Source organism: Hibiscus syriacus, unplaced genomic scaffold, assembly GCF_006381635.1.
Source record: "Hibiscus syriacus cultivar Baekdansim isolate YM2019G1 unplaced genomic scaffold, ASM638163v2 tig00110450_pilon, whole genome shotgun sequence".
Lineage (NCBI taxonomy): Eukaryota > Viridiplantae > Streptophyta > Magnoliopsida > Malvales > Malvaceae > Hibiscus > Hibiscus syriacus.
Window position 1 is genome coordinate 676,625 of NW_024062743.1, and position 17,850 is coordinate 694,474.

Consider the following 17,850-nt stretch of genomic DNA (forward strand, 5'->3'; position numbering starts at 1 on the left):
GGGTCCGCTCTCTTTTTCTTCAGGGAGTAAGAACTCGAACAATAATCTTCCTACGGGTCCGCTCTCTATTTCTTCAGGGAGTAGAACTCGAACAATAATCTTCCTACGGGTCCATTCTCTTTTTCTTCAGGGAGTAAGAACTCGAACAATAATCTTCCTACGGGTCCGCTCTCTATTTCTTCAGGGAGTAGAACTTGAACAATAATCTTCCTACGGGTTCGCTCTCTTTTTCTTCAGGGAGTAAGAACTCGAACAATAATCTTCCTACGGGCCCGCTCTCTTTTTCTTCAGGGAGTAAAACTCGAACAATAATCTTCCTACGGGATCGCTCTCTATTTCTTCAGGGAGTAAGAACTCGAACAATAATCTTCTTACGGGTCCACCCTATTTCTTCAGGGAGTAGAACTCGAACAATAATCTTCCTACGGGTCCGCCCTATTTTCTTTAGGGAGTAGAACTCGAACAATCTTATGTTGCTTCACTACCTCCTTGTGAAGGCTTATAGAGATTTACTTCACTACTCTTTTGTGAAGGCTTGAGTTTGATTCGCTTCGAAGGTTGAACCTGAAAATCAAACATCAATCATTAATGTATGCTCGAAAATATCCAACTCAAAAATTCTGAGTTCGAGAAATTTTCTGAAAATTCATCTTCATCATGAAAACTTGTCTGGAAGCCCTTAGATATGTGAATCTACTTTGGCTCAATTGTTGTCATCATTCTTTTTAGGATTTCAAAACTAGTCATCCTCATCTTGATGCTTCAATATTCAATCCTCCACTATCATGGGGAAACCTGTAGACATTTAAGTCATCATGCAATGTCATGATCCTATTCATGCCTAAATGTATGCAATTATTCAATTCAACACATTTCTTCTTCGAAGGAACATCGTCTCCTTGATTTGATGGACCTCGATTTCGTCTTGGGCACCGAACATTTGACCTGTTCACCCCAGTTAACAATCTCAAAATCATATCTCTCGGCTTGACATAACTTTGACTTCTCTCATTCTTGAAGCCTGCCATTACCCATGACCAACTTCTTGATGAATGACATTCTCTTTGGGCCAACTATTAATGGCTAGAATTTTCTATGAATCCCAAGGTTTCTGCTTCCCATAACCATACAAACATACATGCTAAAACCAATGTTAGCTTCAGAATACCTGTCTTTTCAACATCTTTTGCATAACAATACAAAATGATCTCATGTACCACAAGCTAAGCTATGTTTTAACTTTTTCAAAATCAAATGCTTGTAAAGGGGAATTGAAAAGGAAAAATATACTTATTTATAAATGCAAAGAATTTTTAGCAACTATATGGAAAACTTTTAACTGGAAAAAGAACAAAGGATAGGCGTATTCAAATATCAATAACACAAATGCCTTTGAACTGGCACGCCATTAGAAACCCGAGCGTAGCTTCGATCAAAAGGAACTCCAAAATTGTGATGACACCTAAGAGTGCAAAGCTACTTTTGAACCCCAAAATCTCCCATTATTAGATGCCGTAAACTAGTATTGAATCTCATGTGCATTCAATTTCTCCTTTGGTTGCTTTCATAGAGACTCATTAATCTTTAGTCTCAATCCTGATCACCAACTGTCGTTGTTACTACTCACGTCATAAGCTCTTTCCTCTTCCAAAAATAATTCAGAACCTCCACCGTGCATGAATTCTGAATTTAAAACTTAAGCCGCCTCTACGGGTTTTCAACTTGACCTCCTTTGGTTTCAAGATATCTTTTTCAAGTTTGCATCTTGAACCCCCCTTTTATTTGTTTTTGTTTTATTTATTTTTTCATTTTTTTCATTTATTTTTTCATTTATTTTTTTCATTTTTTTCATTTTTTATATTTTTTCATTTTTCATTTTTTTTTCTTTTTTTCATCTTCAAGCAAAACCCTTCTTAGCTGCGTTCGGAGTTCACTGAATAAGGTAATTGAACTCATCCATCTCAATCAAGACTAGAGCTCCCCAAAAGGTTTTCTTGACAACATAGGTATTTTCCACTTGGGCATCCAATTCCCTCGGAAATCTTTTGGAACGAGCAATATTCTCCTGAGCATCAGATCCCTTTCGTGGACTTCTTGAGGGTGAACTTTCTTACCATGTGCTCGTATCATCCGCTTCTGGTACATCTGACCATGGCAAATAGCTTTCAATCTCTTTTCTTCAATCAAATCCAATTGGTCATAACTGGCCTGTACCCACTCTGCCTCATTTAGCTTCACTTCTGACAAAACCCGAAGTGAGGGAGTTTCCACTTCAAATAGGGAGGACAGCTTCCATCCCATAAACTAGAGAAAAAACGGAGTTGCCCCAGTTGACGTCCGTACAGAAGTCCGATAGGAAAACAGAGCAAATGGCAACTTCTCATGCCAATCTTTATAAGTTTCAGTCATCTTCTCTATAAGCCTCTTAATGTTCATATTAGCCGCCTCCACTGCCCAATCATCTTTAGGCGATAGATAGTGGAATTATGATGCTTTATCTTGAATTGCTCACAGACATAGTCCATCATCTTGTTGTTTAAGTTCAAGGCATTGTCAGAGTCCATCATCCATGCCCCACATAGCCAACGACCACAGAATTGTCAGTATATGCAACTGATGAGGAGGGGTGTGCATTCTATCTCCATAAATTCATTAGCGTGGGTACCACATACTCCTTCATGAATTTCTTCAAGAATGATTTAGCTTCTTTAGAGTCCACACACCTTAATAGGATCTGATCCATGCTTCTTCGGGGTCTCAACATTGAACACATACCCTGCTGTCATTCTTCTAATGGCTCTTTTGTCATTCTCGGTCGCCTGTTTGGGATAACTTTGATACCTTATATATTGTAAGATATCATAGTATTGAGTCTCCCATCTTCCTTTTCTTCAACGTTAAAGCAGTGGGGCTGGATAATCATAAGCCTTCATCTCAATAGGTATCATATTTGCATGCACATTCATCTTAAAGGCTGCTGTCAGAGTAGCCAAAGCATCTGTCATTTGATTTTCTTCTCTGGGGAGGTAATTGAAAGTCATTTCTTCAAATTCTTCAATAAGTTCCAAGACTAATTTACGATATTCCATGGTTTGGGACTTTCGTTTCCCATTCTCCTCTGAGTTGGTAGATTACGAGAGCTGAATCGCCATATACCTTGGGCATTTTTACCTTGAGTTCAATGGCAGCTCTAAGGCCCATGACACAAGCTTAATACTCGGCCATATTGTTTGTACAATCAAAATTGAGCCGACTGGTAAAATGATAATGCTTCATATAGTGAGACCAAGATTGTTGTAATCCCATGCCCCAAGGCGTTTGAAGCCATCAAAGTCCATCTTTAGTATCTCCCGGTGGATGCAATTGTTTCTTCCACCAAGATAGCCATTAAATCATCAGTCGGGAAATCAAAATTCAACGGTTCATATTCTTCGGAAGCCCTACTTGCAATGAATTCTACTATGGCGCTCCCTCCAACCGCTTTCTGGCTTACATACTGGATATCAAATTCGGACAACAGGATTTTCCAACTGGCTAATCTTTCAGACAATGCAAGTATTCCCATTAGTGACAAGCGTCGTTCATATCTTCAGAGTGTACTTTAATTTGATTGTGGCTAGAGAAACCATCCATAAATGATAACAAAGAATTTCCAGCAGTATCATCCACTAAAGTGTCTATATGTGGCAAAGGAAAATTATCCTTTGGACTTGCTCTGTAGAGATCTCTGTAGTCGACACACATTCAAACTTTCTCATCCCTCTTTGGCACTAGGACAATATTCAGCACCCACTCAGGATATTTGGCCACTGTGAGAAACCCGACATCAAATTGTTTCTTCACTTCTTCTTTTATTTTAAGCAGCATCTCTGGTCTCATTCTTCTCAGCGTCCGTTGTATAGGCTTGCAATCAGGCTTTATCGTAGTTTATGGACCACCAATTTTGTGCCCAGAAATGGCATATCCGTGTACGACTAAGCAAATACATCCTTGAATTCTGGAAGTAATTCTATCAAGCTCTGCCTTCATTCTGCACACAGGGTGGTACCAATCTTTACTTCTTTTATCCTCATCCGTACCCAAATTCTAGATCTCTGTAAGCTCTTCGTGAGGCCAAATCTGTTTATCTTCTTGTTCCACCCTCTTCAGTAATTCCAAAGGTAGTTCACATCACTCATCGTCATCACAACCTTCGATTTCTCCTTGACACATGGGCATCTCGAAATCAATCTCCGGGTCAGAGTCATTAGCATTTGTATCATTGATATCTGAGTTCCTGAAAGAATAACGGAAGCGAAGATATATATACATATATATATATGGAAGAATCTTTTCCCATACAAATAAATAGAAAGAAATAATACATACATTATACAACCAAAAATGAAATGCATGGGAGAGTGTTTTCCATTTTGGACTAATGAAATGCATCCTTTATTGAAAGCAAGTAAAAACACACAGCTTAACCCTTTACATTAGATCCCCTATTGCCCCAGGGTACGAACAATAGGGAAAAGTTCTAGTGCGCTACTATGCAAAAGATTTGTAAACTAAGGGCGATTCCTCCATAGTCCAGTTGTTCAACACAAAGCCTGGGGGTACAGGATAGACACCTGTAGCTCTCATTCCTTCAAACTCCTCATTGGTTACAACATTAATGCCAAAATCCTCCAAGGCATTCTCAATCATCACTTTACCACTTCTTGAAGTCCTTTGAAACACATGCCCTGCTGATGTGAAAATGCTGCTCAATGGCGGGAAGGTCATGGGTCCCCAACTTGGGTCTTCACCAGTCAATCTTGCCTCTCTCAATTCCCGATTCCTCTTGATGCCCTTCTATTTTTCCTTCAAAGTTTGTTGATACCCTAAACCAAACCTGTCTCTTTTAGCAATAGGGTAATTTGGCCCAACTGGTCCTTACAACTGACGTTCTAGCCTTTGGCTACCTTTGGTCCCTCTTCCAAGGGTCAGTTTGTGCCCCGTTTTGATGCAGTATGACGATCTAGGCTCTGAGATTTTCTTGCCTTCGGCCACAAACGTGGCATTGTCAAACGATCTGAAAGGACATTCAATAGCTTATTCTTCCACTTCAACATATGGGGCTGCAGGAACTGAAGCAATAATGTCTTCTTCCGCATGAATGCATACCAGCCTTCCATCAAATACGAACTTTAGCCTCTGGTGTAAAGTTGATGAATTGCCCCAGCCTGATGAATCCAGTGTCTTCCCAATAAGCAGTTGTATGTAGGCTTGATGTCCATCACAAGAAACTCCACTTCAAATGTCGCTGGACCAATAGTCAAAGGAATATCAATCTTGCCTAACACTTCTCTTTCTGTTCCATCAAAAGATCGAACCATACTTTGACAATTCCTCATCAGGGTACTGTCTACTGGCAGCTTTTTTAGAGTCACCAAGGGGATTACATTTAACGCTGAACCATCGCTTATAAGTACTCTGGATAAAACGTGCCCTTTGTACCTAACTGTAATGTGTAGAGCCTTATGATTGTCAATCATCCCCGAAGGGATCTCATCCTTTGAAAAAGATAGAATGTTATCAGCCTGCATTTTGGCAACTAGTCGCTCCAGCTTTTCTGTGGGTAACTTCTTCGAGACAAAGGTCTGGTCCAAAACTTTTATCAAGACGTTGCGATGAGCCTCTGAACTCAAAAGAAGTGATAGGACAGAAATACTGGCAGGCAGCTTGTGCAATTGTTCCACAACACCGAACTCACTATGTTTCAAAAATTTTAAGAATTCCACTGTTTCATCCTTCGACCCCAGTTCATTGATAATGAGTTCGTCTTCTTTTATCTGAACATCGACATTCTTTCCTTTTTCAGCAGCAATCTTCTTCTCTAGCTCTTTGAAAAAGAACCTACCACTTCTGGTCAAGTGCCCTACTTTTCATTTATTTCTTCTTGTTGTTTTGCCCCCTCTCTCATTTGACAATCATACCTCCAGGGCACTTGTTTATTATCTTTGTATGGGAACGGAGTTGAAGGAGCTACCCTTTCATTCACTTGATTCTTAGGAGTAATGACGATGGGACAACCAACACTGTGTATCCCTTTGGATGATCCTTCAGAAGCGCAAATCTCTGCTTTTTCTTTTTTAGTCACTTCTTTGAAGAATTCGATTTCTTTCTTGTCCATCATCCCTTGTACCAATTTTAAGAAATCAGGACACTGTTGTATATTGTGTCCTGCGCAATTATGGTAGTGGCACACCTCTTCACTGCTATACTGGTCACATGATAGACTAGGCTTCAATAATCCCCACTTTAACCATTTGGCACCATACCCAAAGCATGGGTGATTCCACCTCACTAACATCCATAACAATCCTCTTTCCTTTCTCTTCAGTGACTGCGTTAATCCCGGCTCCAGCATGGTTTGGCAATGGATTTTGGGATACCTTTGGTTGTTCACTGTCAGCAAAATTGATAACATTCCTTCTTCTCAAAGCTTGAACGACCTTTTTGAATGCAGTGCAATTTTCAATGGAATGTCCAGGATTCCAACCATGGTAATCACAGTTAACATTAGCATCATACCATTTGGGATAAGGAGGTTGTATAGGTACCACATGATAAGGAGAGACTAGATTTCGATCGTATAAATCGTGAAATAATTCTTTATAGGTCACAGGAATTGGATCAAATTGAGGCCTCCCTCTCCTCGGGTCCCTTACCCCTTGTCTATTGTCATTTTGAGGTGGTGCCACCGTTCCCTGAGATCGGGACATTGTGATGTTACTGGAATCGTATTGGCTCACCTGGGTGACTTCGTTTTCCTTTTTCTTTATCGGCGGTTTGTTGCTGGACTCTGCTCCCTCGAGCTTCCCACTTTTAATTGCCATTTCGATCATTTCTCCTGTCGTAACTATATCAGTGAAACTTCGGGAAGGAATACTGATAAGGTGTGAGAGAAAATGAGCCTTCAATGTACTAATGAAAAGCATATTTGTTTCCCTCTCTTCCAATGGTGGATGCACTTGCACTGCTACCTCCCTCCATCTCTGAGCATATTGTCTGAAACTTTCACTGTGCTTCTTCTCCATTCCTTGCAACACCAATCTGTTAGGCCTGACATCTTTCATATGTTCATATTGGTCGAGAAAGGATTTAGCAAGGTCTTTCCATGACCTAATATCAGCCTTTTTTAGTTGGTTATACCATCGTAATGTTGAGCCTGTCAAGCTTTCTTGAAAACAATGGATCAACAATTGATCGTCCCCTATGTACCCAGTCATTTTCCTATAGAACATTGTAATATGGGCGGAAGGGCATCTAGTACCGTCGAATTTCTCGAAGTCGGGAGTTTTGAATTTTGGAGGCAGGACCAAATCAGGAACTAGACTAAATTCTTTAGCGTCCAGTCGATACATACTGGTGTCTTCCTTAATAACCTGGACTTCACTTGCTAATTGTTCGAATTGTTCCGAAAGTGTTTGTTTTCATTCTTTTTGGCCTCTTCATCAAGGTCCGGGACTTGGTGACAGAGACTTCTTCGGGGTGCGAACTAGGTCCTGGTTGAAGATTCACAGCAACGCCGACAGGATCTATGTGCACTTTGGTAGGAACAGACGTTCCTTGGACATTTTGAGACTGTACCGAGGTAAACCCTGGAGGATAAAGTGGTTCTCCAGTCATTTGCTCAGGGGCCTTTCCATGTTCCGGGTTTCTCCCTTCCAACAAACTTGCCAATTAGACAGCATATCTTCTTGAGCCTTAAGCATGTCCTCTTGTATTTTCCTTAGATCATCTTGCAACTGCAGTTGAATTTTTTCAATTTGAGTAATCCTATCTTCCATGGTTCTCTCCATTGTATTATAGTGATGCTTGGACTTCCCCAGCATTTCTCTGTCATAGTTCCTTTACGAGTTACTCTCATGTTTTCATGATTGATGCATGTAAAAATGCTTAAATTAAAGCGATGTGAATGCAAATGTGGATGCAAAATGCAAAATGCAAATGCAAAATGCAAATGCAAAAGGATTTAATTCAAAAGTGACCACTTATAGAACAACCGTTCACTTAGACAACAAGAATTCAGTAAGTACACCATGTAGTCAAAATACAAATGTGATTCTTCATCTCTTCATTTTCTCGAGTCGTACTCTTCCTGGGATTTGGAATTGCACCTCCAAAATTGCCGGCGTATTTCATCACCTTTGATGACGTCGGATGTCTTTAAATTGAATCTTGGGATCTCCATCTTCACTTTAACACAAAACAGTCTTCATGTCTTTGTGAAAGATCTTCTCGTCCTTGGTATGATTGTATCTATCTCTTGAGTCAACATCTCGTCCTTTGCAGCATTAAAGGAATTCTTCAATCAGCTTCAGATATCGTCATTCATCGGGTGTCATTCTTCATGGATCACTTGAACATCTCTGGATCTCCCGATTTTGACTACATAGTGGAGAATTTATTGCCTCAATATGGTCAGCCTTCTTGTTAGTCAATCACTTGCGAATTAACACCCCTTGATGACATGAGGATGCAAATGCAATAAAAGCACAATAAAATCGACATAGAACAAAAACGGGTTAGTACGCATAAGATAAACAACAAGATAGTAAGTACCGTGAACATCGAATAAAACCTACCCTCACATGCTGACTACCCAATCATGTTTTAGTAGATCCTACCCGACATGATATCTACCCACATGCTTTGTTGTTCACAAAAAATCCTAACCGCATGGTATCTAATTCACATGCTTGCTCAAAAAATAAACCTAACCACATGATCTCTAGTTCGCATACTTTTTGCAAAAATAAATTCGAGGAAAAGGTTAGAATGAGTTTCCCCCTCTGCGACTTTTGAAGAAAAATGGGCAGAGGTTCGATATAAAATAGGCAGAATTCTAACAGGGCCCTCGAATTGTCCTTTGCTGGTGCCCCCTTAGGCTTGCCAGACCCTCGATTCTCACCCATTATAGGCTTAAAACGAATCAAGTTCAATTCAAGAGGATACATATCCCCATATCCATGCGAGGAAACTCAATGTTTTCTTGTAGACATAAGGCATGTACCCCAGAGGTTACTAGCTAAAGCCCGTGCGCAGAAAAATAATTTTTCTCACGTAAGCGTAACTTTCACCCCTACTTAATGGGACAGAGCACAGTTAGAAGGCTCTGAATATTGAAGGTTTAGCAACAGTGGGGAAACTCATAATCCTTTGCCTCGATCCAAGAAACTCAACAAACTAAAGGTTAGAAAACTGAAACATGTAGATCACACGTTAGTACAACTATTTATTTGTAAACCAAATCACAAATAAAAATAAAAACAAGAAATTCAACACAAACAAGGGATCAAAAACCAAATTAAAATGAACTTATAACTTTCGTTTGCAAAGATAATTAATTAATCGACTATCGGCCTGACTCTCTAAAAAAAAGTCCCCAGCGGAGTCGCCAAGCTGTCGAAACGATTTTTAAACCGTGGGAGGCGAGATTTGGAAAACCACGTCATTTTTAATTGTTATCTTTTCAATTGAATTTTAATTAAAAAACAATGCGATTTTAGAAAACCTCTCGTTTCGAAAAATTTTGGATTCCTTTTAAAAAAATATAGGTTCGAGGAGTCGCCACCAATCTTTGATTAGGGTGTGATTGGACACCCAAAAGCGTTGTCATTTTAAATAAAATTAATTTTAATTAAAACAACAATTTGAGGTCTGCGTTATCAAAATATGAGTCCGGGAGTCGGTTACGTGTGGGGAAGGATTAGCACCCCCACAGCGCCCTAAATCGGTACCTAGTCAATTAATTAATATCTTTGCAACGAATTTTACAAGTTCGAATTTAATTTAATTTTTGATCCCTTAAAACAACAAAAGTGCATTTTAACATTCAAAAGGCAACAAAATAGGTTAAATTAAAATTACCAAACCATTAGAAAGATAAAGAATATTCGATTATTTAAAAATGTTGAGACCAGATCTTTAGGTCAGTTCTAACGACCTTTTCTCAACGAATTTAATAGACGAACATATCTTTTCATGCCCATTTTAAAGTGAATATCAATTTTTATTGACAATGTCGGGATACCCTTGTAATTTAAAATCGTCAAGAATAACTTTTCTGTAAGTTAAGAAAAGCCATTTTGACAGTTTTAAATTAAAAGAGTATTACCCTTAATCCAATTATGTGATCAAGTTGAGTCATGCAAATGAGGATATCATGCAAAAACTAATTAGATAATGCCATACATTGAACAAACATCTGAGTCTAAAATAAACATTCACATGCATTTAATTATCTATTTTACAAAGGAATTTTGATATCTTAATATTTTGACATTATTAAACCTACCACATTCATATTTACAAGTTACAGGGGCTTCATAAATAAATTATGACTAGAATAATGTTTATTTCATTAGAATATTATCTATGCTAAGGTACACTTATACTACACATACATACAACAAAATAAACATGCATTGAAGTAAAACCGTATAAAATTAAACGTAATATTAATAACTCAATTCCATATTTAAAATTGCCATGAAGGACTGAAATAATATAAAATAAAGCTAGGCATGCAAAATGTAAACCTAACAGTAAACTAAACGAACATGCCATAGGATTAAATTGCCAAATAATAAAAATTACAAATCACATTCAAAATCAAACATAACAACAAACCAGGACCGAAATGAAAGTTTTTCAAATTATACATCCAATGTCAAATTTGCGTGAAAATAACCAAAACATATAACTGGACTAAAATGAAATGCGCTGAAAATTAAGATACAAAATTAAAATTGCAGCAAAGCTCGGCTCAAGGACCAAACTGGAATGAAACGAAGATAACAGGACCAAATAAGCTAATGGCCCAATATCCTAAAAACCGGTTCATCTCCCCCATACAACAACACGCTGCCGTTTTGACCCTCTCGAACGATGCCGTTTTGACCCTCTCGAACGACGCCGTTTTGGCGTACAAATATATGGAATACTAGGGTGAGATCTCTAACCCTAATTCATTTCTAATCCTTCCCCCCCCAAAGGCTTCAGTAGTTTTCTCCCATCCTCTCTCTCTCTCGCTTCTTCACCTGGTTCAACCGAGACTTCGCCCTCACCACTCAACGCCACCGGCTAGCCACCAATCCTCGGTGGCCACCATTACCCCGATAACCACCTAGACCAACTGGTCAACCCAAAACAAGCCTAAACTAGACAACCCCTCACCACTCTTCTCAAACTCTCTCAGCAACCCTAAAAACCAAAGCCACCGCCGCCTGAAAACCCAAAGATCTCCACGGCCACCGTCTAAGACCGAGACTAACCCCCACCAGAAAACTTCAACCCCATCACGAGACTAACACCAGATTTACCGAAAACCCCCCCCTAACAGAACCTCTCAGCCGGCTTTACCCTCTAATACTCTTACAAAACCACGACCACCGTGACATTTCCCCTCCCTGGAGGACTCCGATGAGAAGTCAAACCATCACCCAAACCCCACCTAGACGGTCCTACCCAGAACCCAACAAAACCCCTGAACTCAAGACCCAAAACGGTCATGCATGGCTGGGAAACAACAGAAGGTGAAGGGTTTTACCTTCTTACAGCGGGTTCTGGACTCTTAACAAAGGCAGTGAGTACTTAAAGGTGAGTTTCTTCGCTCTCGTCCCTTTTTTGGTTACTGATGGATTAAAAGTGGATATCTACGGTTTTTTTGAAATGGTTTTTCTTCCTGTTGATTTCTGGTTGATTTCCGTTTTCTTTCTATTTTCTGTTCTTCCCTGTTGCTGATGACTGAGAGTCTTCTTTCTCCTCCTTTTCTTTCGTAATTTCTAATTGATAGATTTCTTTCCAGTTTTGTTCTTTTCTATTTTTGCTCTCGTTTGGTGTGTTTGCAGGGCTCTGGAGCGAGCAGGTCACGGGCGGCAGCAGTGGGGAGCCGAGTTGTAGTTCGGTTGGGCATGTGTGATCTGGCAGCAGGGTTGTGGTTTCACGTGAGTCTGCAGCTGGCTCGGGATCACAGAAATCTAGGGACCGTTGGATCGTGAAACCAGATCCAACGGAGGAGGCTCAGCGACACATGGAAGCTGGTGACAAGGAAACCCTAATTAGTCTAGGGTTTCCTCAAACGGGCTACAACATTGGGCTGCTCTTTCAGTCTTTTTTATTGGGCTTGAATTCCGGGCTGTTGAGTTCGGGCTTGGTGAGTTCGGGCTTGGTTCAAGCCTGTTGTAATCTGTTTTTTCATTTGGGTCTGTAATCATAAAAACGTTTATTTAGTGCAATTTTATTAAACATATCATAGATATTATATATGTATATTTATTAAACACCCTACATAATTAAACATACATGGTAATAAACTAAAAACAATCTAAATGGATTAACACATGCAAAACATGGTAATGATACTAATTAGTAGTATATAAATAAACTGGAGTAAAAACTCGAACGAGAACCCTGGACAAAAGGAGTGTCTACAGGGACGTATTATCAATATGAAATACATAAAAAAAATATCTAGAATATTTGATAATTTAAAATTTTTAAAGGGGACAGCTACCCCAGTTGTCCTCTGGGTCCATCCCTACCTACATTATCATCTTCCAATGTGATTATATGAGTGAAACACACCTCACCATTTGCAAACTAAAGTGAAATGAGAGAGGAATAATGCTAGGGGCGAAATTCTAAAATTTTAGCAAAGGCTAACATATAAAATTCTAGAGGGATGAAAATATATTTTCAGTACAAAATACATAAAAATATCTAAAATATATAAGGGGACAACTACCCTGGTTGTCCCCTAGGTCCATCCCTACCTACACTATCATCTTCCGGTGAGATTATATTAGTGAAACACAACTCACCATTTGCAAACCAAAGTGTAGTGAGAAACAAATAATGCTAGGAACAGACTTCTAAAATTTTAGAAAAGGCTAACGTATAAAATTCTGAAGGGACGAAAATATATTATTAATACAAAATACATAATATATATATATATAATATATATATATATTATATATATAATATATATATATATATATATATATATATATATATATATGATAATTTAAAATTTTTAAAGTGAACAACTACCCGATTGTCCCCTGATTCCATCCCTACCTACACTATCATCTTCTGGTGAGATTGTATTAGTGAAACACGCCTCACCATTTGCAAATCAAAGTGCAATGGGAATGAAATAATGCTAGGGGTGAACCTCTAAAATTTTTTGAGAGGTTAACTTATAAAATTTTAAAGGGACGAAAACATATTATCAATACAAAATACGTAAAAAATTATCTAAAATATATGAAAATTTAAATTTTTTAAAGAGGTCAACTATCCGAGTTATCCCCGGAGTCATTAAAATTCTAAGGAACGCACTGCACTTACCATTTGCAAACCAAAGTGCAATGGGAAAGGAATAATCCTTAAAATCTCATCTCATGATGGATGTCACCCATAACTGTATTGTTTCTCTTTAACTCTTGCTATTTAACCGAAGAAAAAGGGTAGTTCTGCCGTTAAAAAAAATGTTACATAGTATTTTAAATTAGACTAACCTAAAATGTTATATTCTTTATAATATTTTTAATTATAATCTAAAATATAAACCTTTTTAGATTGCTATTGTAAATATTATGAAAATGTTATAATCTAAAACATTAACTTTTTTAGATTGCAATCATAAATATTATAAAAATGATAACATTTTAGGTCGTATCCATTTCTATTATTTTTTTAACCTTAAAAGTATTTTAGACTTTTGCAAGAAAAAGAGAGGCGAATTATTTCCTAGTACAATTATTTCAAGATTTACCAACCTCATCTCACACCTATAATTATTGCATTGCTTAATGAACATTCTACAATGGAGGATGCAATGCAAAACCAAGAGGGTTAGGCACTCCCTAAATTCCAATTGACTAAGATCAAAACTCGTGCCAGATGACCAAACTTTGAGTTACTGTTGTGTTCAAGACTTTATTACAAGTAAAGGGTTTTAAAATCAAGACCCTATTTACTTCCCTAGTAGTCTGGGAGTTGAAAATATAGCCCAATGAACAGAGGTGAAAAGATGAAGTCACAAATCTTCAATTGTCAAAATGAAACCAGTTATTTTCTCATTTTGCAACAAATTAAACAAAGAGCCTCTTTAGATTACATCGACAAGTGGCTGTGGTGTCTGTTGCTTGGCAGTCTCCCGCAAGATGAGATCAACTCATCTGCTAATCCGGTAGACTACCAACGCCTTGCATTCACTGCTAGCATCATGCTGCTAACGCTGGTGCTCATTGTGGATGATGCAGTTCGGATATGTTATTCAAAATTGGAATTTGAACCCTAAAATTCATGTGGCTCATGTTCATGTCTATTCTCAAATTCAGCTTTCTAGGAAGATATCGCAATTTTCTTTGGCTTTCGGCCTAAAGCGACACTTTGTTCACAAGGCCTAAAGCATGCCGTATACAACGACAGGCACACCAGGAAAATGATCGCCTTTGTTTTAAATGACGCTAGGTGCACTGAGGCGCAAAGATCCCCTTGAGCCTAAGCGCAAGACGAAGATGTGCACCTTTATGCTAAAAAAATTTATAAATTAATTCTAAAATATATTCACACACATTACTTACCGATTTACTCTTATGTCACTTAATCATTTTTAAATTATATGAATTGATTTTATAATCAATTTAAAATATTCAAATGAATCTAAATATTATAAAAATTAATTTTTATATTTGTAAAATTTTTAAGTAATATTATTTAATTTTATTTTTATTATTTTAAAAATAATTATATATACTATTAAATAGATAAATTAAAAAGAAAGCATAAAAATAAAAATAAAAACAGTATATTTTTTACCAAAAGCCTGATAAAAAAATGTATTGATCCACTTTTAGTGGAATAAGCTGTTTTGGGCTTTTTATATATAAATAAATAAATATTAATAGTTTATTTAGAGTTGGGCTATATACTTGGGCTGCTTAATAGGTTATATAAACCATATTTATTAGGGTTAAGGTAAATAGGGTTTTATATTCTTCTTCTACGCCTGCCGAAGGCGATTTTCCTGCGCCCGGCGCTTTAGGCGAATTTTTTAAAACTAAGAATTGATATTGGCAACGACATTTTGAAACACTGATAAACGAGTTCACATTACAGATTAACATGGTGGGGACTGAAATAATCTATCAATTCAAAACCATAGAGAAAACTAGAAATATTAATGGGAGATCCATACACAATACGAGTTCTGAATATCAGACTAATATCATATAATATATTCAAAAGGATGGGTCTAAGAGGTCATCACGATATGAATGATATCTACTATTCCAAACACAACATCAAAACCAAAGGGTAAACTAAATAAACAGAATAAGATATAGCTTACTAGTTAGAGGTTACCATAACTGCAAGGCCTAAGATAAGAGATCCGATTGAGACAGTAAGCACCATAGTGCCTGAGCTGCCAGGAGCCGGTGCCGTTGCTGCCACAAACAAAGGAAGTTGATAATCCAAATATCGAGAAAAATGTGGTGATGAAAAAATGGACCTTATCAACTACTGTATTTGTTCATTGGTAAAATGTACGCCAATTTAAAGCAATTTAATATCAAATGGATGAAATCATACCAGCATCACAGGTAACTCAGCTACTGCATGCGAAGTACTTTCAGTGTTCCAAAAGTTTGATCTTCTCAAGACAGTTCTGCATATGGCCAACATCAGCTGAGAGCTGTGCTCCAACCATAAGCTTGTATTGTTCAAACTTTAATTCATCACACTTCAAGGCAGCATTTTTACATTCCTTATACTTCCTAGATGAAAGAACGGAACACAATATTAAACAATCTGATATGTTTCGGTCATTTCAAGAATTTCACACCAAATTGTGAAAATTGTTCAAATTTTAACATTTCCACATCAAAATCATTTAAAAGTGGAGTTGTAAAACGATAATATGGGCAGGTCAGAATGAGGCAAATTTTTGCCCATTCCGATCTTTCAAATATTTCCATCCAATACGTAGCCGAAGTTCGAACATGCGTTCTAGCACATGAACTTGACCCATTGACAAATAAATTCTCAAACTCCTAACTGTTCATCCCAAAACTTGAGCTCCATTTCCAAAAATCTACTAACTAAACCAAATGCATGCAGTAAATTCTGGTACAAACTAAAATATATGTAAAATAGTTATAAAATTTGAAGAGAGGAATTATAAAAAGTATCCTAAATTGGAGGCACGGTGGACTTTATCTAAAACAATCTCAAACCAATCCTGATTTTCAATAAAAATTTACCCCACCTCTGAACTCAATTTTCATAGAAACAAAGCTCTATAGGATAGGGTTGTTGTGTCATTTTGCAATCCTAAAAGTTGCAGGCTAAGTGTAGCACTCGATGCTAAACATTCTTCACATCAGTTAACCAATACTCGTAAAATCCTATCATGCTAAAAGAAGTTTGACAATTGTTAAAACCACCTAATAGTTTAGTAAACATTGACAATTTGACACCAAGCTCACAAAACCAAAATGATAGCACGTCCTTCAACTAAAGAATAAGGTAGTTAAAATATTACAAACATGTTTTGGCTTAATACATATAAATAAAACTTGTATAAAATCAGTAGCCAACTAAAAGATTACAGACATGCCAATTTGATTTCATATTTAAAGAACTTACCACTAAGATCCAGCAAGTTAAATATCACAGGGCAATTCCCAATACTCCTAACCAAGGTTATTGAGGACCAAACTTTTAGGTACTCATCTCTTGTAGCTCTAATGACGCACAATTTTGTAATCGATTGACATATTTTACTGAAACAAATAAATAAAAAAACAAGAAGTTGAAAGATCATTAAAAGCAAAGCGGGGCAAAAGCGGAACTTTCATTCAACAGAAATCAATGGAAAACCAAAGTAAGAAGAATAGACACCGTTGTTTATATTATACCTTGGAAAGACCCGATCGAAGAAGCGAGACCACATTCACCAAAGTTGATAAGAATGCTATCCTTGATTGCTTTGGAGATGTTAAATTGGGTAATTACAATGGGATCATCCCCTGATATTTCTTTATTTGGATCCAACATTACCTCCATTACCATGTATCTGTTCTTAAATCCCACCATTGTACAGATTTACCTGCTGTAAAACATAAAGTCTCATCAAATAAAAAGCTAATTCTGATCATTCATGAATTTTTTTCATCAGTTTTGAGTCAAATTTCAATTTTCCAACATATATAGAAAGAAATAAAAACTACAACACGCATACAATCTACAATTAACAGCGAAACAATGATAATAATAGCACAAAAGAATATGATATTTTCACAGTTTTTGCGAATAAAGTGAAACCCCAAATCCCATTATACTATACTACTCTAAACGAAATAATTTGTTTTAATTATATTCCTTTTAGAAAGGAAATTCATCGAACGCACAGAACTCAAGTTATAATAAAATGTTTAAGCGGTGATAGGCGAGCAGTACCTGAACCGAAAAGCTACACTTTACACGTCGCTGGTGGCTGAGCTGCTGGGAAGAAGAGGGACTTACTCAAATTGAAGTGTATACAGAGATATATATACACCTAAATTGCACATTTAGTATTAAACTATTAATTTATTCCGTTTTAACACTCAAACTCATATTTTTCAAAATCATATTTAAGATTCACTTTAAGTTTTAATTTGGTATCCACTAATAAACTAAACGATGATGTTAATGTGTCACCATAAAGTAATATTATCTTATCATTGAAAAATATTAAAAATACAACATCAACAGTTTTATTAATTTTTAACGATGGATATTAAATTGAAATATAAACTAAAC

The 17,850-nt window shown here is 37.1% G+C and overlaps 1 pseudogene; it reads right to left on the minus strand.

Annotated features, from left to right (window-relative positions):
* Positions 1-15,573: 15,573 nt before the first annotated feature.
* On the minus strand, positions 15,574-17,244 carry LOC120125956 (annotated as a pseudogene).
* Positions 17,245-17,850: the final 606 nt, after the last annotated feature.